The following is a 24,914-nucleotide window of genomic DNA, read 5'->3' on the forward strand; positions in this document are numbered from 1 at the left end:
GGTGAACGATTTTTTTCTGTGGTGAATAGCCGTATTCCCTGAGTAATGCTTTCAGTGAAAAATACACAACTAGATCTATAACTTTTAATGATTGATCTCTGCTGTCATACTAATGTTTATTTTACATATTTTTTCCTGCCCTCTTCATCACACAGAATTTTTCTTGCAAGCAAAAGGATGACGGATGTGCTTGGTCTGGGAATATCCAAAAGGCAAAAAGGTATCCCCAACTCAGCAGAATTAAAAACAAGAAAAAACCTTACTGAAATTCCAGGAGTTCAGTCAAAATTTAATTGCCATCCCTAAAACTTCCTTTATTTTTCTCACCTATTCTTTCATGTTGCTGCTAGACATTAGTTTAGATCCAGGAGGTCAGTCTCTGGTGAACAGAAATTCCCAGCGTTAGCAGCTCTATCTTTGTTGGAGTTCTTACATTTCTGTATTCACAAATTAATCCTAGTCTTGGTTTAAAAAATGAACTTTCTCATTTCTGTCCACATGACTGAACGAGAACACAGAGGAACAAAAAACTGCCCATAGATTTTATGGTTTCCATCTCTGGTTTTGATCCTAGAAGGCTGCAGTTATTCTTGCATCATGCTATTCACGTGATGATCTAAAACACAACCCAAATATATGTGAACCCATGGGTAAGTATTGCACGCCAAGGGCTGTGTGATCACAGCCTGTTGTAAGCACAGCAAGTGGAGAAAGCAGAAACATTGCTGTCTGAGGTGGAGTCTCCCTGGCATTTCTTGTTTTCTGGAAGCAGCCTCCTCTGATCTGCTATTTCATGGGGCAGCAGGGCTAAAGGACAGACCCTTTCTGCAGTGGAATGCCTTGGAGGCTCAAAGAAAGCATCAAAAAGCACCAGAATCGATTCAGCTTTCATGTGGGCGGCTGCAGTCTTAGACCAGAGCACATCACACGGTGGAGGATGGGTAGTGCCACCTGCATCCACACAAGCTGAGCACTGCTAGTTGTTTTTGCTGATAAATGAGGCTTTTGAATCATTTTACTGCTGTTGCTTCCCATCTCAGGTATCAACATGTGGCCTGGATATCTTGCTGCCGTGAGAAAGGCTGCAAAGCTGCAGGGTCATGTTGCTGCTGTGTGCTAGGATCACTAGAAAAAACATGATGTCATTATAAAATAAGACATGACACTAAAATATGAGGCTATGAAAGCCTGTCATTTGCAGGGCTGTAATACACACTAATGCAGTGAAAGGGAGAGCAACTTAGATGGTATGATGATAATGTGCACTTACCATATTTCTCTGGGCCGGAAGGAGACCACAACTCTTTATTTAGACAAGGGATAATAAACATCTTTGAGAGTGACTATGAAAGAAACTTTAGCTTGAGATGTCAAGTAGTCCAGCGTGCAGCAGAAAGCTGCCAACATCTGCTGAGGTGTCGTGTTTTCTTGTGCGAAAATATAACTCAGATGTAGCAGCAATCTTTGCACAAGTCACACCACTTCAGCGGAAAAACACCACCTAACGTAGCACATTGTCTGTTTACTTAAAACAAAATTAGGAACTAAGAATGTATTATTCATGGTCTTTAGTGTATCCAGAGTGTCTTGTGTGTTTCTTCAACTGCTATAAATACAGATTCAGCTTGCCACACACAGAGCACTTCATCTGAATCTTGTCAAATGAGTACATTATTTACATTTCATCCCATATTAAAATGTGGCTTTCTCTTTTGTGTTTTTAAGTGCTGCAGCAATGCCACACCAATGCAAGGGTGGATTCCTAGTGCTGTGGTCCAGATCCTTTCCTGACTACTATGCTGTCAAATGGGAATGCCTCCCTTCTTATCACAAGTGGCATCTTTCCATGGACTTTCCATCCTCAAAACGAAAATCGGGATCAATCTTTTCGTTAAAATATCAGGATGTCAACCTGAATCAGCTAACCAAGTTTCCCCGTTCGTCTTCTCTTCTGCCTGCGCTCCCCTTTTTCTGCATGAGCAGTCACTTAAAGTCATGCATGTAGTTATCTGACAGTTACTTCAATAATACAAAAGTAAATTAAGTAATCCTTCTCCCTTTTTGTGACTGGAATCTTGTGTTGAGTCTATGGCTCCTTCCAGGAGTGTGGAGCATAGATATTACTACCATTTTTAGCTGCACTTGGTGACTTTTATTCCTTTTCACAGATACACAAAATGCAAAAGACTGTTTGCTTCCATCTCTTTTTATTTTTTTTTTCCAAGTGTAAACTAAACAACTCCTTTTACATCTCTTGCTGGTTAGCAGCCAATGTAAATGCTTATGCTAGGAGAACAAGCCCATTTCCTGCCGTTAAGGCTTTTTTGTTTATCCTAGGGCTACTCACTGCCACCGCCTGCCCCTGACAGACTATTAACCCCTGTTTCTAGCAGTCATACCAGATGTGGGTTTCTTAAGCAAATTATTGGTTATTTCACCACATGTCGTTTTTGCAGTTAAGTGTTTCCAGCCTCTCAGAACATTCCACAGAAATAACATCACATTTTCCTCCAACCTGTTAATTAGCATAATTATTTATCAGCCTGAAAACCACAGCTTGGATTTGTTAAGTAGCAGACTGATATGCACTGGACAGTGGCTCAAGAGACTTGAAAGAGTGATGAGAGGAGAGAGGCTGTGGAAGTTTGACTGAGAGGCTGTGGGAAGGCATGCTGTTTGCATTTCCCCCCACCACCTTCTCTGAAGACCCCTGAGCTGATAAGACACATCCCTTTTTCATGCTGCAGTCAGAGGGGGTTTCAGAGTTACTTGTCTGCCAGGATCTACCCAGCTGTAACAGGGAGATCTGGCTCCAGATGATCACCCCCAAGAAGAGGTGAAATGAGAAATACGCACTCTCTGTTATCCCTGGCAAATAGTCCAGTCCTCCCTTTGCATCAGTTTGCTCTTTGTCCACACACCTAATCTCCCTCATTGAAAGGAAGGACAAGATTGCAACATTTATGAGGCTTCTAAGATGTAATTTCTTCAGTCAGCACATGAGATAACCAAAAGGGTCTTTGTCCAGCATTGGGCATGCAACGTTCATCCTCAGGTGAAAAACCATAGCACCTTGAAGAATACGTTGCAAGCAACAGGTCCGTACTACTCATTAGACAGCAATAATAGATGAAATACATAATTGGTTGATACATTCAAAATGCTCAGGTGACTCCATTTTTCAACCTAGAAATGCAGATGTAGAAGGTTTGTCTTGGCCCTGAGCAGAGTAAGCCTCTCTTGCCCCTGGGCCCCATGTGAGTCTAGTGCTAGAATTGTTTGTGTAGGTCCCTGTATGAGGTGGATTGCACCCAACTTTTGAAAGGCTAGGCACCGTAATTTTATACCTGAATGTGTCTAGGCTGCTTCTATACCTGCAGCAAGTCCTGTACTTCTGCCAGCAGCTATACTGTGGCTTATGTGTACCTGGTAATTAATTGGATTTCATGTAAAAATTAATAGTAGCAGTATGGAACAGGGATGGATATGTTTCTGAGTGGCTGCATTCGAGCTTAGAGCTGCACTGGAATTTTTTTTTTTATGATTTTTTTTCTTTTTTTTTTAGTTAGACTTCAGAAAAACGTAACTTGGACAAATGAACTAGAATGTCCTGTGACCACAGTTCAAACATGCTGGGTTTCCTAAAATATGGTCAGGGTATCCAATTATATTCCCAAATCTTCCAGTTCATTTGCAAGCCAATAGACACAATAGGAATTATTCAAGACTAGAAAGCCATACAGGGCAGTGATCTCCTAAGAAGCCCCTTTGTTTCAGAATTGCTAAGGATGCAGCAAACAGGTTAGTGGCTCTCTGGTATACCCCAAATAAATGTCACAGCACAGCGTGGATCAGTTGTCCACACGACACATCAGTTGTCATTATTTACCTATAAGACTTTAAAGCGTAGTGCCTTAAAATGCTCTGCTTAATAAATGAGCAGACACCACTTCATTTACTTCAGGGACTGTGCGCATTAATGATAGCAGTTAATTGGCATGTTCCAAAATTGGTTTTGTTAGTATCCATCATTTGATGTAAAGTAATCTGGGAAAACTCTATTGGAAGTTTCATGTCTTCATGAAACAGAAGGAGCTGTGCTTGCTAGTGTTGTATCTGCAGTTGGTTTTGCTTTGTCGTGTTAGTTCCTGTAGCGGCAGGCCAGATGGCAGCAGGCTGACATGAGTTTGAATAAGCGGGCAAAGAAACACGTGGTCCTATGAATGAAGAGCACAAGGCCTGTTTCTCCAGATGCTCGGAGAGGTGCTTGATACAGTAAAACATAATGGCAGACTGACTTTTTAAGTGAGCAGCATGGGATCTTCTTTGTTGCTCAAGTGAATCACACCACAAATAGAAATGGTTCAAGATAGATATCTTGGTGAAACACATTCAGGTCTTAATGTAAGACTTGTAGTTACTGAGTTTGGGCTCATGGAGCAAATGTAAGAATGTGTATCTCCAAATGTTGAGAGAGGTGCCTTAAGGAGACTGGAGAGAAGTGAAAAATCTTACCAAATTGAGAATCTACTGGCCTTCAGTAACTGTGTTTCTCAGGTGTTCACTCATGCCTGTTTTTAAAGGAATCAGAGGTGTTTAAAAAATGGTTATAACTTTTTACTGACTTGGATGAGAAGGCGATGTCTGTCAACAAACAAGAAAGATCATATATACAATGTTCATAGAAGCCAGCTTCAAATTATTCACCAAATTCTCTTCCACTGCTGACATTCATTCACTCTGTTGTTATTTAATTTATTTTTTCCTCCTGCATGACAAAAAAAAGATGATTCTTCCTTAAATACCTTTGTTGTTATCACTAATTGTTCACTCACATTCTGTTAACCATCATAGGAAGGTAAGGGTCTCAGTGGGAACACATTCATTTAGGGACAAATTGATGACAGTTCCTCTTTTTGCTGTTTCTAGAATGACACACATGGGCCACATTTTCTCACAGGAAGGAAGAAGTATTGATTTAAGCTGAGTGCACAAATACCTGCAGAAACATAAATTTCTCTGGATCAATGGCTAAACCCAATAAACTCTAAAGAAAAATCCTACTGATTTCAAATGAAACTAGTTGTGACAGAAAATGAATTTTCAGTAAATTCATGACAGCTTTGGGCTCTGCCAGATCCCCTTGCCAGAATTCCCCAGATCAAGCAATGCATGTTCTGCAATTGCATCTGCAGTGACTCACATGTACCAATGGATATCTGGAGCCCAGATGTTATGTGAAAGGGTGAAAATATCACACTGGCTCAGGGTTATTCTTTCACATTGCTCCCTTGATGATTCCTGCTCCCCTCCCCCCCACAATGTAATTTAAAGAGAGAATTGCTGATAAGGTTTCCACATTTCTTCTTAGGAATCTGTGGCATTCACTTGTAGCAGCAATAAATAGGTCCTTTAATGCCATCAGCAGCTTAAAAGAATTTTGAATGCATACTGGAGTTTGATCTCTTAACCATTTTATCTCATTTCCAATTAGGCCACTTGTCCTGCATAACTTTCAGGTTTTCTCATGATAATTAACTGGATGATTCAGTAACACGAGGTGCTATCAAGGCAAGATCAAAACATGTGTTTTGTTATACTAGACAGGTAAATACACGCCCCCTTTAGTGACATTGGTGGTAATAGCTCATCCAATTTACCCTTTCTCCCCTTGAAGACATTCTATTCCTTCACTTAGACTTAGCTTACTCAGGGGCTACATAGGGAAGGATCATGTAGTCAATACAGTCAATTTTCCTATAGGCTTGCAGTGGAAATTCTTTCCAGAAGCTCCAAGCATCAGGATGGGACAGGTAAGATCAAATTTTCAAGCTTCATTTACATTTACAAAGTCAACATTTTCTGAAGTTGGGAGTGAGGGTAAGCGCTTTGTGTGTGTCCTCAGCTCTGTTACTCTAGCTTGGAATTCTTTTTATGGTTTTCCCAATGTAAACATACTTTCATACTCCTTACTTGCTGGCAAGAGCATCATTTTACACCCCTGAATTATCCATTGCCGTCCTGAGCAGTCATTAGATGACTGCTACATGATGGAGGGCAAAACACGCTTCTAGAAGAGGCAATGCAGAGCTAGCCTGGTCACTCATCTCATTTGAAAGTTTTCATCAAGGCATTTCACTCCCCACCCTGCCCGGGTTTCCCACATCTCTCTTGTCACTCAGGTTTTGTCTCAAGCCAGCAGGAAGCTGAGCCAGTGCGGGGTGCGAGGCGGCTGGAAAGCGTATAAGCATGCAGGGGAAGGGAGACCAGACCTTGGAGAGATAGCAGAAGGAAGCATGCCGCCTGCTCACGCCACTGCCTCCCACAGACAGGGAAAGAGAAACTTCAAGTTGTAAAGTGGCAGAAAGCTGGAGGACGAGAAGCAAGATTCAGGCAGCAGCCTCCTACCTGCATCCCCGAGTTCACCCTCAGTCCTGACTCCAGAAGCACGCCGAGAGGCTCAGCTGTCACGGATGAACCCCTCTAGCTGCCTTCTGCCCTTCACAAGGACACTAGCAACAAGCCACTCTAACAAGCACTAAGCCCAGACAAGCACCCAGGAACTGCCTGTAAAACACTTCCCAGAGAGAGGGCTTGGGCTGTGTTTTGTAGTTACCACCTGATGTGGCTCTGATCATACACCCCCATCAGGTGGCCTGTAAACTCAATTCACCTGAGCAGACAGCAGAATCTGACACAGTTTTAGCCAGTCTTTCTTCCATAATGACATATTCCTAGCTGTTTTATTATATCTTGCATCTTATCTTTGCATGAAAAAGAGTTGAAGGCTTTTTTTTCCCCAAGAAAAACTTACAGCCCTGGTATTATTACCCATCATGGGTACAAAGCTCTCTAGCATTATGGTTTTTATTATACTCAAATAAAATAATAAAACATTAATAATGTTTGTTATTTAAGATTAGTTAAGTGAAAACTGGTTTTCACTGCTGTATTTCAGTCAGAGGGGTTCATTAACTCTAATTCTCTTTCTCTTTACTCCTCCACACTGACCAAACATGGGTTTTGTTACAAAATTTTTAAACCATACTCCAGAAATTTCTTCTTTAACACCTTTCAAAACTGGTAGAAAAGTTTTTAATTTGATTTTAAATTCTGCCGCTCAGATGCCTCCTTTTTTGAGGGGGAGATTTTTTTTTTTGTGGACTTTAGAAAGCTGGAAGCTAAAGCAAGTTTAAAATAGACACTCAACAGAACAGCAGCTGGTGGCCACCCTAAACATGCCTTGAGTCCTGTTGTTCCAGTAAGTTGTTTGACTAGTAGGGTTGAAAAGTTTGGAGGAGCCACTGTGTTATTTGATACAGTACAAATAACCTTCCTAATTAATATTCTATTTATTTGTGAAAGCTCCTAAAACATAGTTCATAATATTTAACTCTTCTTTCTCTCTGAGAAATTGGACAGGCAGCCTAAGAAGCCTCCAGCAGGCTGGGGGAGCCAGTGAAGCCAGCTCCCTGGGATGCCCATGCCAGCCAGGCACCGTGCCACTAACCCAGCCTTGATGCTAATGCTGCCAGTGGAGAACCAGGCGTGCTGGCCCTAACTCCCACCTAACTCCCATGGGCTGGCTTGTCTTGGTTTCACCCTGACCCTCAAAGTTATTCAAATTTATTTTTCATGTGTATATGTGCTTAATTCACCACAGGTCTGAATCTCTGCTGGAATGCTGGAGCACAGCAAAACTGCAGCAACTGTAATGAAAAACAGTGGTTGCACACACCAGTTTGCGGCTGGTGCAGGCACTCCAGCCCCATGTCCGGCAGCTGTGCCAGGTCCTTCACTGGACATGCCAGGGGCTATGTTCCATGTCCTGGCACCCAGTCAAATACTTTCCCAGGGGTTTTGCAGCTGAAGTAAGTGCTTTGCTCTTGGTAAACCTGGACTGCTGCTCAGTTAAAGTTGCCAGCAGTTTTCAAACTGGTGTTTGTCTGCAAGATCTCAAGTGAGATCTCACTTCTAATATTCTTCTACATTTGTTTCTGCAGCACCTTCCCAGTGGGTGAGAGCAAACTGGCAAGGCTGGATGTGTTATGTGCCCTGGCTATCAGTGTGCAGGAATCTTAACGACAAGGGTAATAATTTATTTGTGAGCCGACAGAGACCTGATTTTAGCATTGCACAACACCTTCCAATGTATCCAGGCAAGCAGCAACTAAATTGTATAAATCCCTGTTTTGAAATTCAGATCTACAGAGGCTTAAAGAAATAAAGAAAACAGATACAGTCATGAGCATGGTTGTACAGCTACTGCTTTTGTGATCATTTGACATCTGCAAATTCTGCACCACTCAGCCATCATCAGGGCCTGTAAAACAGTGTGAAAAATTTCCTTCTGTGATACTTATCATCACAGACATGTACCAAAATAACTGTGTCAGTCAGGGTATGGGGAGGTGCCATGTCAGGGTGCAAGCTCTGACTGGCAGCACTTTTCTGGTCAAAGCCCTTAGGGGTAGATGCGGTTATGCCAGCAGACTGATGCTTCTGCCAGGTCTGTTCCTTTACTCAAAGTGTTTTTGCCAATTATTTACAGGCATAGTAGTTGTCTCTATGTTGGGCATGATTTAGTATACTTCTGCCCATGCTGGTAATGAATTCCTAATGTCATTCCAGCGTTTGCTGTAGACCTGTGAAGTTACAGTAGTGAGGGTTCCGAGTGACACTTAAGACTGGGGCATTCTTATCTATAAGGTCATCTGTATTTATCTTACTATATATATAATATATATTATACTATGGGGTTTTTTTCTGGCCAAACCCAGGAAGTATAGCTCAGACAACGACAGTAAAAAACTACTCAGGCTGAGAAGCATGGCTTTGCTCTGTTATGTCATGGCTCTGTATTGAGAGATCTAGAAGAAACTGAACATGTGCATGGTATATTGCCAAAAAGCATTCCAGTGAAAGCTAGCTGGGTAAGGTGAATCTCTGGAGCAACAGTTTCCTGATATCGGTCTGTAGACCCGTGGTAGTCTACAGACCTGTAGTACATGATCGGAGGGGTATTATCATCTTTGTAGCATTTCAATTCAAAGCTGATAAAGGTTAATGTAAAGAGACCTCCTTAGACTAAACATCAGGATCATTTTGATCTTCTTCATCCGAAGTGTCACAAAACAGGCTTCATTTTGTAACCATACTTAGAAGAATGGCTGAGTGACCCAAAAATGCCACAGTAACATGTCACCTTATCAACCCTGGTGCTGCGACATGAAGTATTCAGGCATTTTGTATTATTGGTGAAGATTTCAAAATCATATTTTTATGACCCATGTGAAGAAAATACAGAGTCTTATAAATAGTGATAAGTCGCACCTACAGGTTGGGAATTTTCACACCTCTGCTTTGATTTATTTTAGCCATAGTACTCATGACAAGACATACACTTACACAGGAACTGATGAGAAATCTCATCTGAAATGTGTTAGGCCTCTTAATCTTCTCCACAGAATTTCAGAAGCTCTGTTGCTAGCCAAATCTAGATAGTACAAAAGAAATGCAGATAAGACACAAGTTCGCTGTAGCCAGTTGCAATGGCATTACTTTGATTTTGGGGTTGGATCAGGGTTGGTTCTTACAGCTTTCTGAATAGCTTAAGGGCTAATAGGGTATTTGACACTACTCCACACAAAGATGCAAGAACAAAACCAGTTTCCCCTGCAAAGAGCAATTTCATGACATTTCCATCCAGAATCCTAAGGAAAGTATAACCTTGTTGGCCAAAGACTAGAGACACGAGAGACTTCTGCCAGAAAAAAATAATGAAAAAAAGAAAAAGCTTTTCAGTTCAATCATAGGTCTAAACTCATCTGAAGCTGATGTAATTAAGATATAAAGAATCACTAACAGAGGCTGGAACTAAAGCAATGATTAACTCCACCTATTGAATAAGCTCAATAAGATGTAGCAAGCTTTCCAAGACACCTGGGATGTAACAATAGACAAGAGAAGTGGGGTAAGGGAGCACTGCATTCAAAACCATACAGCACAGAGAACAAATGAAGTTATAGAAGAACAAGTAGTGTCCATGTTCCCCAAGAAAGTTCAGATGAAGTTCACCAACTTGTCAACCACCAGAGGTCTTGAAAGACCACAGGAGCGACCCCCAGGAGCAACGTGTGTGTACGCAAGTGTCTTATGCATATGTAAATATCTCAGGGAAATAGTGTAATAGGTATTAGATTTCAGGGAAATATGATGAATATGTATGTTTTGTTGTAATAAATTGAGGAACACTGGTCAGATAGGTGTGCATGATTTGAGATGCTAATCTCTGTGTACCCAGAGCTGCAAGAAAGAATGCCTGCATTCTAAACTTACAAAAAATGAAGTCTAGAATGTTTTCTTTTTGCCAGCATTTCTGTATCAAAGTTCAGAAATCCTTTAGAAAATTTGTGGTGTATCTGGGCAAGCCAGAAAAAGTGACACTTAGATTTTAGGAGATGGTAAAGAGGCTTTGTATTTTTTAAAGGAGTGGTATAACTATCTCAGCTATCTTTTTTACTGTACAGTAATATTTTCTAGGATAAACACATCTGTAATGCTTAATTACATTTTCTTACAAACACAAAATGGGCCAAATTCTGCATCCGGCTGTGCTGGGGTGAATTCAGAGCAAAGTCTGTAAACTCAGTAGAATAGCCTATAAAATCAGCTGAATTGATTCAGATTTGCCTCCTGGTAATTTAAGAGCCGAGACTGAGCACAGTTGTCTCCGATCTATGCAGTGACAGTGTGGAAAAATGGGAAAACAAAGTGTTGCCAAATCAATGGAATGACTCAGGAAATTGCCATTGAATTACGGTCCTCCAAGCAGGCTACTCACTGCACAAGACATTCTCTCTAGACCTGCATCAAGACAGAAATAGCATTTTTGCTTGAATTCTTGCAATGACCTCAATGTTAAATCAGGTTTCTGAGGGTAGAAACCCAGCATATTTCTTGAGGTCATTTTTTCTGTAGGAATTGGACAGCCTCTGCCTTGTGTATACTTTTTTTTTAAACTTTCATGTATTTTCAGGAAGTGATATCATATGAACATGCTGGTAAAATTAGCCTGAGGCTGTTACTCCATTTACATACAACAAAAGAAATCTTTGTCACTAATTACTTGCAAACTTATTATTGGTCCCTTGTAACTGCATAGCCAATAATTACAGCAGAAAAAACAATAATTTATGTAGTTATGACTAAATACCAGTACAATCCTCATATTATTAATAATCACTGTAATAAAGCTGGCTTATTGTTCTAGGACTAAAAGGTCCCAGTATATACTTGATGCTTATGTTAACTGGAGCTGTGTTTCAGCTTAATATCATTTCTGGGAATACTGAGATAATAAAAATTACTGGCTTTCATATGATACACATATGCCAGAAGGGACTTTCTCTGGTTTTCAGGCCATCTCATTAGTAAAGCTGGCCTCTTCAAAAAGGACTCCAAAAACAAACTTTTTAAACAAATCTCAGTGCCTGTGCTTATTTTTTTCTACAGCGAACTTTCACCAGGCACATACAGTGTATCACCACCTTCTTCCTCGATGGTGTGCAGTGGTTTCGTATTACAGAGCAGTGCAAATGAGGTTACTTTGGAATGTGTATATGCTATGTGCGAGACGAACAATGTTTGTTAAAAAAAAGTTTGCTTGCTTGTGGAACTTCAGACTCTGAGCTTGAACTTTGTGCTTACCTATCTCTTCTTCTGCAGCACTGGGATGTTTTCTGTAGTCGATAAACCCAATTTAGGTAAATTCAACCCTACACTGAAATTTTCTCCAAATCCACCAGGCAAATCTAGATTTATTTTTTGGGAAAGGAAACATGATTTAATCTATACTTGCCTTGCTTTGCAATGCTCAGACAGGACCAACGGTGAGTACGGTAGCACAGAGCAACTTTCCCAGAGGGGTCAGTCCCTTAGCACGCCTACCCAGGCACTAAAGCTTTTCCCATGCCCAGAAGCGGCTCCCTGGTCTCCCAAGCACAAAAGGTACTGGGAGTTGGGCAGCCCCCAGCTGTGGTGCCCACCAAAAGCTCACAACAGAGACAGCAGGCAGCTCCTGCAAATGGAGATGAGCCTTGTGCAGCTTCAGTCACTCACCTTCACTGGGTGCCTAATAGGATCCCCAAGATACAACACTATCTAATGGCTTGGGCACAAGCCCACCACTCCATGCTTGCTTAATTTTAAATTTTCCTGCTGCCACCATGTTGGGGTATGGCCACGTTGCTAAACTGTCTCTGTTGGTTCTTTCCCAGGTGAAGTTATGCGTAATAGCATACTTGTATCAGCTTGAGAAGGAGGCATACAGAGAAGAAACCTGTCATTTCTTAATGACACTGGAGAAAGCATGAAAATGAGATAAAGTTTAATTCTGCCTGTGTTTTGCCACTTCACTGCAGCCAGGAGTTCTCTTTGAATGTCTCCCCACATGATTCACCATGAGGTAACTTGCAGGCAGAGACATGGCAGGAATAACGTCTGCAAAGCTCCTCACGGAGACGGCTGTGGAAGCAGCTCTCAGAATAAGCAATCCGACCCTGGGAAGGCTTTTCCTTCCTGACAGATCCATACCAACTGGGGACATAGGAGACGCATGCCTGGACGCAGCCATGTGCATGTTAGGGTGGAAGATGGACTAGACTACATTACTATAACACTGCTATAACTTCAAGGAAAAGTGACTTAATTACAGCTGCAAGATAGCTACATATTCTGGCTGAAACAAGAACAGTATATGTCATTTGCTGAAAATACACCAGTTAGCTTTTCCCTTTTCCCCATGCCACCCACTTCAGTAGCATGAATCAACATGCACACAACAGAGGTTTGCCTGACAAAGCTTATTCAAAGTAGAGTATTCAGGCAGGAATATCAAGTCAATCAGGAGAATGTTACTGTCTCGCTATTCTTACATGGTTTCAGCACTTTCATTTAGGTCCCCTCCAAAACATTCTCAACTCCTGAAAGCCACTGCTGCTTCTTACATTAAATAACAGAACCAAAAGCAGCAATGAGGAAAGCATGTAAGCATGTGCTTGCAGTTAATGACTCTACACACATGCTGAAAATTAAATGTATACATTGTGCTTTCCTGGAAGCAGGCCAGAGAAGGCAGCTCATAGGACGAAGTCGCTAATGAGTATAATATACAGCTCACAGCACACTGCGGGGATCTTTTTCTTCTCTGCTGTCTAGAAGTTTTAAGGAAAAGACTGCAGTTTTCCTTCAGTGAGCTAGTGTTTTGCACAGAAGGGAAATGAGAACTTTAAAGAGGGTTTGTGGGAGTCGCATGGGCACAGTTCTGACTGGGCATTGCAGTACATCGGCCTATCCTGTTCTCATGGGAAAACAGGTAAAACCTATAGCCCATATTGAAACAGAGAAAACTGGGGTCCAGCTCTGCTTGTCACCATTGTACCATTTTTCAAAGTTTCTGCATTTCCTTTGTTTGTGTGTGCATGTATAATGACTACAAATTGCCAACAACTGATGCCCTTTCCTGTGCTCCTCACACCCCTCATGGGGTTGGGCAATGAAAGCAGAAAGAATTTGCCCACCCTTTCCAGAAACATTGCAAACAATTAGTAAGTAAGTGTGGGTATTTCTTGCTCAAAATAGAAACCCAGTTGGCTTGGAGATTGCTTCTGGTGGATAAGGGAAATAAAAATTGTTTTGTTCATTTCATTTCTCTTCCACCCAGCAGAAAAAAACAAAAACAAAACCAAAACTTTGCAGCACTTTTGCTTCTGGTTTAATTGGTTTTCCATGTATTATTATTTTGATGGATTATGGATTACATTAAGGATGAAAGCATGGGAATTTGAGAACTCCTATTGATGAGAAGAGGCCAGCATCTATCTCCCTTGTCCAGTGCTTCTTTGGGTTATTCGTTTGTACACAGTCATTCACATTTACCGTGGACTGTAGTCCCACAGAACATAATGCATGACCACAGACATGGAAATCTAATGCTTTTGCGCATAGGACGAAAGCAACATATGGGGAAAAGGTAGGAGGTTTACATTACTTTTTGGATCCATCTGTTGACTTCAACTGCATTAACTAGTTCAATCAAATCCTAACCAGGATCAAGCAGTGGGAAGGACACACTGATCAGTTGCAGGGTTAATGTGAGCCTTGAATTCAGGCAGCTGTGCAATGCACAGCAAATACAATACATGAAAGCAAGATCAATGGGAAAACAGGAAGGGAGGGGACACACGCCTATGACTTCTAATTTAAGCAAATACAACTGGACCATATCACATACAGCAAGAGATCACGTCCACCTCTATTTACAATGCTTGCACGTGTCTGTGTATGGAAATCACCTCTGAAAATGCCAGCCCCAGAAGCAGAGGACCAGCCATGATATAGAACAAAACCCTTAGGACAGGAAAAAACAAAGTGCTGCCCTGTGGGCATGAAAAGCACCAAAGACTACCCTTCCCTGTCTTCATTCAATCCCAACCCCCTCTCCTCTGCCTCAAGGAAAAATAGCTTTGTCTCTTCAACACAACTTCCTTCTGCTGAAATGCTAAGGAACCAGGGAAGTGTTAATCTCACATAAATCAAAGGTATTCAGACTACTGAGAAATTTTTAAATAAAAAAGTACTCCAAGGACAAATCTCTGTGATTAACAGGAAAAGGCTGCAAAGTAAGTGATGTTCCAGTTTTTCTCTTAGTCTGGTCTAGCAGACAAATAAATAAAAAACCTCAGCCTGCAGCCGTAATGCCAGGGCAATGCACTTCCTTTCCTGCCATCTAAATACTCCTCGTAGGTTGCTTTCCCTCCTTTCTCTACCCAATTGCTTGCAAGTGTGCTGGTGCTTATTTGGGAAAAAAAAAAAAAAAAAAAAAACCTGTATGTGTTGGATGTCTTAAAATCCAGTGCTTCGGTTCACAGGTTTCTTTGTTCTCCTGTGCTATGCCATCTGTAGCAGGGACCAGCTTGGGGATGGTGAACATCTCTGGTGGCTTGGGGCTTTGTCCAGAGCTGGAAACAATCTCACTCTGACTTTGAGACTGCTGACTTAGGTGTCATGCACTGATGAAATACAGCTTTGATTCTGTCCTCTAGCTAAGATAAGAAAGTGTTTTATTTTCAGGGATTCCATTCCTCTTCTAAAAGCACAAGCAAAGACAGAAGAAGAAACAAATTGCAAAGGAAAAAATGGTGAAGGAAAGCAGCAGGGAAAAAGAGAGTATGGGTATGTGTGTTCAATGCATTGTTTAGATGTCAGATGTGGGAGTAGAAGTATTTGTCAGCTGCTTAACACAGGGTAGTTTGGCTTTGTCTCTGTCTACCTGTTCTACGGCTGTAGTGGAGTTACAGCTACAGCACAGGTCAAACTTTGCCCTTGGTGATACTTCTCCAGCCTTGTTAGTGACATCCTGTTGTCTACAGTCAAAATTCAAGCAGCAGTTCATATTTTCTTACCTGTCCTTTAGCCCTGCATGAACCCCTGGCTGTTGAAGAAGAAGCATTGAAGTGGCATTGAAGAAGAAGCTTTTAACAAATGTTTAAAATTTCCCATTGATCTCTTTGTTTTCTTGCCTTTTGATGGCAGGCTGGCTGTTTCCCAAGAGCTGACACAATTGTGAGAAGGAGGAGCTGTGGTGGTGATGCAGTTGCTGAGGGAGGACAGACAGAAGGGGAATGTTTCATTCTCTAATCTTCCCCTTGTATATGGCTTTCAACGTGTTTAATTTTATAATCTCTTTTTTTTTCTGGCTTTAAATATTTTAAAATCATAAGCAAATAAAGATTAGAAAAGTCAAACAGTCTGAGTCTGCCCCTGTGTTAACATAGTAAATAGTTTCATAATGTGAAGTTTATTTCTAAATAAGGCAAAGATGAGTTCTACCCACATGAGCTGGAGCAACAAAAAGAAAAAAATCATTGCTGTTGTTGTCACTGGTACATGCTAGTGAACTCTATCACCGTCTAGGAGGGGATTGAGGCAAAGGACAGTTTCTGAGACATGCAACTAAAATAGGTAATTGGCTTAATGTCCTTAGGCCCCTGTGAATTGTCATTGTGAGAATGAGTCAAAGCTCTTCTCCCCATGACGGGTGGAAGAAGCATACCCTTCCCTTTGAATATGGTCGAGGGCATCTTGGTTGAACTCAAAATGTAATAGCTGTTCTCCTTTTCAGTTTTCCTTTTCTCCTTTTTGGTCTGATCCTTTTTCTCTGGAGTTTTTGCCATGTATCTTGTGTCACCGCACCTGCAGCTTCCTGGGCTGAGTGGGAAGATCCTGTTCAGTGCAATCATGTTCAAAATAATCCAACTGAATTCAAATCATCATGGCCTCCTGGATCAGTCAGAGACACAGATATGCCAGAGTGGTTCTTCATGGACTACGAAAGGTCTGCAGTCAGTTTCCATCACTCTATATCTGACACACCACCCTCTCCAGACATTTAATTTTCATCCCTAGCAGAAGTGACCTCTCTACAAGGTTTCTCCAAGGTATTCTGAAGAGCACGCATCTGCCCCACATGATAAATCTCTCACTGCAGCAAGTATAAGTTACTAGATGCAAAAGAAAAAATCTTGACAGTCCTCTCTGGTACTTACACACCAACACGCCGAACCAAACAGTACATACTGAACATTATACTATTCTGAATACCCTCACATTATTTTTTGCAAAAGAAACAGAAACATTTTCCATTAACATTAATTTGAAAAGCGTTTTTACTTTGCTTGGATGATATGAGAGAAGATTTTTCCACACATGATAGCTGAAGAAAGAGGAAAGAAGAAATCAGATTCTGCTTTGCAAATGCATACAGCCCTGAACCCACAGGGGGATGGAGCAGTGGCGTTTGTCACAGCTAAGGGAGACTACGTCTGTGGAGATCCCTTGTTTAAATGTTGGCAACGTATTATTGATTAGCACCTGCTCCCCACATTCAAGTGGGACATTGTGAGTTTATAGATCATATAAAATGTTTCCTCAGGTGCAAGGACCGAGGTGGTGTGTTTGCATAGTTATTGTTAAGCTGGGAGTGAAATTAATTCAAATTACTTGTGAATCTCCAGGGAGGCAGGAAATGGGAAGTACCAATTTCCATGAGGTAGGACGCACTTGGCCAAAATGGGTTCTTGGTTACACCTCAGACTTTTCAGCAGTTCCAGGATCCCACAGAGATGGGAGTGGTGCCAGGATCTGTCCTGGAGTCATGGTGCCTCAGCCTGTGTCTCGATCTAAAATGTCGTTAGGTTCCCTCGCTCTTCTACCCCTGCAAGCTTTCTCCTCTTCTGTTTTAATTCCAGCTAGCTTATTTTTGGCTGGTGTGCAGTGGGAAGCAATCCAAACTCTTTCCACAGACTTTATTCTCCACACCGGCAATCACAGCTGTCATGACTTCATAACTATGAAACAGTACTGCAGGCAGGGGTAACAGGCCCCGGATTGTATTCGTCTGGCAGCAGATATAAAGTGGCAAATGCAACCTGTGTAATGCTTGACCTCATGCTGTGTTATTGCAGAAAAACACTTTTATCATGCACACAAATCACTTCCCCCTCGACCCCCCCCCACCCCCCCCACCCCCCTCCCCCTTCTTTTGCTTTTCTTTAGCTCAGGGGGTCAGTATTTTCAACACACTCTAACCACTAAAGAAAAAAATGTGTTCACAAATAAAAGTCCATAAATAAGAATGGGTTATACTGACCCAGGCTGAATACCTGTGGTAACAAGTTGGTCTTCTAAAGGCTATGGCAAAGCTCCCATTGACTTTATTTGGGCCAAGAGTTCACTCTTACCCTTTGTTTTCTCTGTATTAAATGTGGTGCTGGTACTACACTCTGATGAAGGACACATACAGATAATCTATATATATGGCAGTATTATTATATTTTTGTCTTTTCAGTGGAAACTGTCAGAAAAAATAGTATGAAGAAATTACAGTTAGATGTACTGCTGAATTTTTTGCTCTGGTAACCCATTCCTGCTGGGTAGCTGCTCCATGCTGTTTCCAGGTTGCAGCTGAAATCCTCCAACCTTGTACCTTCCTGAGGTAGGGTAACAAGCCTTGGGCTGTATTGTTGAGTAGTGTTGGCTTTCCCCTCTTCTTTCTGTGCGTGCTTTCCACAACAGTGATATAGTGAATATCTGTGACATTTAAGGTAATGACCAAGAAGTTTTTTGTTAGGAATCAGGCAACTTACTGCTTTTTAAGGATATTAGTCTCTGGAGACTTTAACGGATATCAAGGCATTGGTTTCCTTCCTTTCTAAGGCATTGAGTCTGGAAGAACTATCTGTTTAGTCACAGAAGGGTCATGCTTTGCAGCACATTTCAAGAAGATTCACACATCTCTTCTTTCATCCGTTTCTTTCAGTTTGCTAGTTTTACTTAACCAGTTTCAGCCATCAGTTATGAACCCACTACTGAGTGTGGATGAACACACCTGCAACTACCTACAAGAGACTTACCTGGCTTATAAGTCAGGTAACTACTTAATGTTCACTGGGGTGGTACTTTTCTGCAGCCCTTACCCTATCTACTGCTATATTCTGCTGGCCGTGTTGCAACTCCATGCATTCTTATGAGAATTTGAGAGATTTTGGCATATATGTGTATATATATGTGCACATATATGTAAAATGTGTACATGTATCTATGTTTGTACGTACAAATGTTATATTTATACATGACTTTTCCTCCTGCCCCGTATTGTGCAAAGAATATATCCACATGGAATACGTACATGATCTTACACAGACAGGGACACACTATATGGAAGTGTTTGTCAGTTTGGTTTTTTATGGTCCCCTATCTTAACTACTTTCTATTGCTTTGGCAGTCACATTTTTCTGGGGGTAAGACAGATTTATTGTTGGGTTTGCATCAGATTGACAGGTACAATGTCAGTTAGGTTTTGCTGCTCTACAGGTCTCCCTAGTCTGTTGGTAGATTTCATTGCTGCAACCAGGAGAGTTTTCTAGGGTTTACAGATTTGTCAATAATACGTAAATCATGCAGCTGTAATGAAAAAACATAATCTCTATTTCTCCACAGGAAAAGTTTGCCAGACCAGTTTTTGCCCTCTATGCAAAGCGTAACTAAAATTAGGTGCATTACTGTAGTTAAATCTGTTTTCAATTCAGAATAGAAAGGGGCATGAACTGAGGCAAAAATTAATTCTTTGTAGCCTACTTATAATTTTGTGGACAAAACCTATGGTCAAGGCCTTTAGACCACTAATTGCAAAAGGATGAGCAGGCGGGACTCCACCCACGGTAACTGCAGCATCACAAGGGGCAGGGTTAATACCTTTACTAACATGCTACAGCTCTGAGCAAAACAAGAATGAGCAGTTCACAATTTAAGTGAATGAATCTATCAAAAGTCAGTGCTTTTGCTTTTTCATTTGTATTACTATAGGTGGCTAGCCAAAAAAAACCCAGTGAAAGCAATTTTACTGCTGCAATGACACAACTGAACATCTGTACACAAAAGTCCTTCATAGTATTTCTTTAAAATATTTATTTTAGATTACAGCTCCCTTGACTAAGAAAAACATTTTGCAGCTATAACGCGCTGATTGTACAGTTGCTGAAGAACCCACATAACAGCAGGGGTGAGGTTTTACAGGCTCCACAATAATGTCCAAGCTATTAAACATCAAGCAACAGCATTTTTTTGGCCTAACCTGAGAGCTCTCCAGAGAGAAGCCATAAAATATAGCCCTGTTCAAGATGTCACCCACAGGGGCCACACTGAGTTTGTGGATTAAACTTTAAGTGATTAACATTGATGTTTAATATCTGCTAACAGTGTGAGTGCAGATGTAACCAATGTAAGAAAATGCGGTCAGTTCCTTCGTTACAAAGAGTGAATCAGCCTGACTTGTGAAACCAGACCCAAGATCGTTTACCAACAGTAAAATCAAACAGTCCCAGGTTTGGGCGCTTTTTAAGTACTTAATATAAAGAATCACCAACATCACAGAGTGCTGTGGAAAAGCCCATGCTAGACAGGAGCAGCAGCGGTGAAGGATAAAGAGTAGTGTGAGACTTCAGGACCCGGAGAGGCTGCTGAAGATGCTTTGGTTCAGTTCACAGCTGGGAAATCTAACCACTAGTGCAAAAAACAGAAGAGGGAATGAATGGGTGAATAAAGCTGGTGATTCACTTTATCTTCAGCTTATAAATTGCTCAGCTGGGACTGGCAAACAAGCTCTTGAGCCAAATCACAGACTGTCTGTGCCTTTACAGTCTTGGCACTTGTAACGGTAAGTACAGTAAGATATACTCACATGCAGGACAGACTACCCATGTGTTGTGCAGTTCAGCATGTGGAAATATAGTTATGCCGAGAGTCTTCCTCTCAGCTGGGCTTTGGATACTGTACACCATGCTCTGGAATCAGGACCATGCACATTTTCTATAAAAACAAAATAGTCTACATGGAAATTTTTATTGTTAGGAGCACTGGCTCTTGAAAAAGAGAGTTTTCTGATACCAGTCCTATTTTCAGGTAATCAGTCCTTAGAAAAAAATAAAGCTAAGCTGATGGTCTTACCAAGAGCAAGTCTCAACTTTGTACATGCAATATTCCAAGCTAACAACGTTTTAAGCTTCTGCACGTCACCCAGCTGATCCCCTTCCTTCCCATAGACTGCAATGTGTTTTAAGAAATATTATCTGAACATTGTATCCATAGCACTGGTGCCTGCAGCTATTAGTGGTGGGCTTAGAAATTTATAGTCCAAGACCTCAACCTATACAAACACCCATGCAGCATAAACCCCATGATATCTGTGGCTACTGCTTGCTCTGATAGCAGCACCCAAGCAAACAAGGTATGGCAATCCCTGTTCTAAGAGATGCAGGTTGTATCAATGAATCTCACTCAGTCTTACTCCAGAAATTAGAATGAATAAACTAGAAAGAATATGTCAGCCCTGTGCCATCTACTTCATATCCAGTCTTTTGGCAAAGATGTCATCTATCCAGACTTCTGTAAGGCCTTTGATACAGTCCCCCACAACATTCTCACTGATAAATTGGAAAGATATGGGTTTGACACCTGGACTGTTAGATAGATAAGGAACTGGCTGGATGACTGCATCCAGAATTATAGTCAATGGCTTAATGTCCAAGTGGAAACCAGTAACAAGCGGTGTCCCTGAAGAGCCCATACTGAGACCAATACAATTTAATATCTTCATCAGTGACACAGACAGTGGAACTGAGAGCATCCTCAGCAAGTTTGTGGATGACAGCAAGCCGAGTGGTGCCGTTGATTCACTGTAGGGAAAGATGCCATCCAGAGGGACCTTGACAGGCTTGAGGAGTGGGCCTGTGCGATCCTCATGGAGTTCAACAAGGTCAAATGCAATGTTCTGCTGGATCAGGGCAATCCCCAATACCAACACAGGCTAGGGGGTAAATGGATTGAGAGAGCAGCCCTGCAGAGAAGGACTCGGGGACATGAGTTCCAATGTGTGCTTGCAGCCCAGAAAGCCAACTGTATCCTGGGCTGCATCAAAAGGAGCATGGTCAGCAGGTCGAGGGAGGTGATTCTGCCCCTCTGCTGTTGTGAGACCTCACCTAAAGAACTGTGTTCAGCTCTGGGGCCCTGAGTACAGCAAAGACATGAACCTGTTGGAGTGGGTCCAGAGGGTGACAAAGTAGTCAGGTGGCTGGAACACCTCTCCTATGAAGAAAGGCTCAGAGAATTGGGCTTATTCATCCTGGAGAAAAGAAAGCTCCAGGGACACCCTATTGCAGCTTTTCAATATCTAAAAGGGGCTTATGAGAAAGAAGGAAGAAGATGTTTTACTAAGGCCTGTAGTGAAAAGACAAGGGGCAACAGTATTTTAAACTGAAAGAGGGTAGGTTTATATTGGACATAAAGAAGAAATCTTTTACAATCAGGGTGGCAAGACACTGGAACAGGTTGCCTAGGGAAGTTGTAAATGCGTCACCACTGGAAGTGTTCAAGGTGTGGTTGGGTGGGGCTTTGAGCAACCTGAACTAGTGGAAGATGCTGCTGCCCATGGCAGGATGGCTGGACTAGATGATCTTTGGAAGATCCCTTCCATCCCAAACCATTCTGTAGTTCTATGTTTTTGTGTTGTTTATTATGGGTAGTACTCCTGGGGCTGAAATTCTCATTCTATATAGTGAGCTGCACTCCCAGGAAACACCCCTCCTTCAATTACAAAAAGAAAATACAGGAAGTATAGTACAGAAAAAATGGGACTTAAAGTCTTCTTGACTCACTGAGTCCTGTGTGAGCCCCCTGAGTTTTAGTCTTGCTCAGGGTTTTGAGGATACAAGTGTGTGCTGTGTCACTCATTTTTCTTGTGGGAAGTAGTATATGTCTGTATGGAGGAAGTGATTTATTGCACAGCCAGTTTTCATCAAGCATTAGTTTTCTATGCATTAGCTCAAATTATAAATAAATAGTAAAACCATCCGAATAACGTGAAACAACTTGCAAAGCAATTACAGTCAACCTATCTGAGAAAGTAAACGGGAGTAGAGTTAATACATGCTTTTAAAGTCATGAAATAGGACTGAGGCAAAACCATATATACAGTCCAGGGTTCCTAAAGAATTTATTTCCAGCTCCAACTACTAGAAACCCCTCCCTACATTATTCGCACATAGCCGTGCTATAGTTAATATATGCCCCACTTTGATCCCATTCCACTCTATTTAATATGGCTATTATTAATGCAGCACTTCTGTAGGAAATCATCCAGTGGAGCATTTCCATGCCATGTCTTCTTGCTCTGTAACATGTAATGTGGAAACCTGGATCAGCCTAAGAGGGAGCAAAACACTGGTTGTCTGAAAGGACAATCCAACAGACACATTGCATTCACAGGGGAGGAAGAAGGAGTTTAGTCTTTTAGTAAACAGCAGTGATGACCCTTTTCTGGCTGTGGGTGGTGTAATACGCCTTCATAAGGAGTTACCATATCTTTTTGTATAATACATATATATTGTATAAGTATTAGTATATTTTTTTATTCTTTTTGTATTAGGTAACTGTGCCGTCCATTTGTGTTTGTATAGCAGACAGTCAAAGAAATTAGATGTGGAAAAATGTCTTCCTCATCTTCCCAACCACCTGACTATTCCTAAATCCCATTCTCCCTTGTCTGCAATTCAGGCTTTATTCCAGCCTTTTACACTTCATGCATATCCTGTATTAAGTCAAAAACCAGACGTCACCAGCCTCCAGTTTATTTCCCTCTCCTAATGTACCAGTTGATTGCTGGTAGTTAAAATCTCCCCTTACTGCCACTTGGCCTGTTTTACATGCTTTTTTTATTTGTACAGTCATTTCACAGAAGATAAATCACAAATTAGTAATTCCAGGGTACTGATAGCACAGTGTACTTCCCTGGATCTTCAGCATGAGAAATGAGATATGTGCCTGTAGGTCTGTCCCTGGGCTGCTTGTGCTTCATTTCATTGAGCAGCCTTGCAACTGAGGGGCGAAGCAGCAGCAGGGAGCCATTCAAAAGCCTGCCTAAACGTGTTGCTTATCTATTTGTTTAATGTTACTTTACATTTAATGGCATGTACCTTTAAAGGTATGAAAAGTATGAAAAAACCCATATTTTTAATAAGCTTTCAGGTATTTTCACTTACTTTTTTTTTTTTTAATTTTATTTAAAGGGAATGTGATGTATATGCAGTATAATTGTGAGGCCTGCAAGTACAAGCAGGGCTTGCATTTTATGGATTTATCACTGCTTACAGTTGGAGGCCTGTTTCAAAAGTGAAGTTTTGCAGCATTGACTTCTGCAAAGTCAACTTTTGTTATATATACTATTTTCCATGAGGAGAGGCTGAGAGAGTTAGGGTTGTTCAGCCTTGAGAAGAGAAGGTTTTGGGGGGACCTTGTAGCTGCCTTTCAATACGCCTTTCAATACTTAAAGGCGACTTATACGAAAGATGGGGACAGACTTTTTAGCAGGGCCGGTTGCCATAGGACAAGGCGTAATGATTTTAAACTGAAAGAAGGTACATTCAGACTAGATATAAGGAAGATAATTTTTACAATGAAGGTGGTTAAACACTGAAACAGGTGCCCAGAGAGGCGGTAGGTGCCCCATCCCCGGCAACATTCAAGGTCAGGCTGGATGAGACTCTAAGCAACCTGATCGAGTTGAAGATGTCCCTGCTCATTGCAGGAGGGTTAGACTAGATGACCTTCAAATGTCCCTTCCAACACAAACCCTTCTGTGATTCTATGATTCCATGACTTTGTGACACACCTGAAGGATGTACTGGTGTATCTATTCCACTAAGGAAATACCTAAGGAACGTAGTTTTTGAATAATGCTTTGCCAGGATCTCCACGTTGTTCACTTTAGTAGTGTCACTGCTCAAAGTGTGCTCACAACCTGGCCAGTGGCCAGCCCTTGAGGAGGGGAACTGGTGTGCATTTGTCCTCTGATCAGTTGACTGTTTGACAGATCCTTCCAGCACAAGGGAATGTGACATATGATGTGCCTCAGAAAATCCTTCTGCAACTCTCTAAAATCACAGAAATGCAAAAAATCCAGCTTTGCTTGTTCTGAAAAGGAAGACAAAGGTAATTCTTGTATGAATCCGCAGAAAAAGCTTAATTAGAATGTGTGGTATCAGTGAAGTAGTTTGGCGTGCAGTACAGAGACACTTAACTAAAGAAAAAAAAAAAAGTGATTATTTTAAATATGGCTATGGAAGAATGGAAAATGGTTCAAGTTTTTTGGTTTTCTACAAGGCATTTTAAACCAGACTTTAAATCAGAAGAGTAACTCTTTGACTTCAGTCAGAGTGGCGATCGCATTGCAAGCATCCAGGGTTAAGTACAACAGGCAAAGCTAAGCAATTGCTTGTGATCGGTCTTTAAAATGGATTAAA

The 24,914-nt window shown here is 41.4% G+C and overlaps 1 long non-coding RNA gene across 1 annotated transcript in view; it reads left to right on the forward strand.

Moving 5' to 3' along the window:
* LOC121081664 overlaps positions 1-317 on the forward strand; it is a 76,239-nt gene extending 75,922 nt beyond the window's left edge. Inside the window, exon 4 of the long non-coding RNA XR_005825755.1 lies at positions 156-317. This is a non-coding gene — a long non-coding RNA (uncharacterized LOC121081664). The remainder of the gene's footprint in view (positions 1-155) is intronic.
* The last annotated feature ends 24,597 nt before the right edge of the window (positions 318-24,914 follow it).

This window comes from Falco naumanni, chromosome Z (assembly GCF_017639655.2).
Source record: "Falco naumanni isolate bFalNau1 chromosome Z, bFalNau1.pat, whole genome shotgun sequence".
Taxonomy (NCBI): domain Eukaryota; kingdom Metazoa; phylum Chordata; class Aves; order Falconiformes; family Falconidae; genus Falco; species Falco naumanni.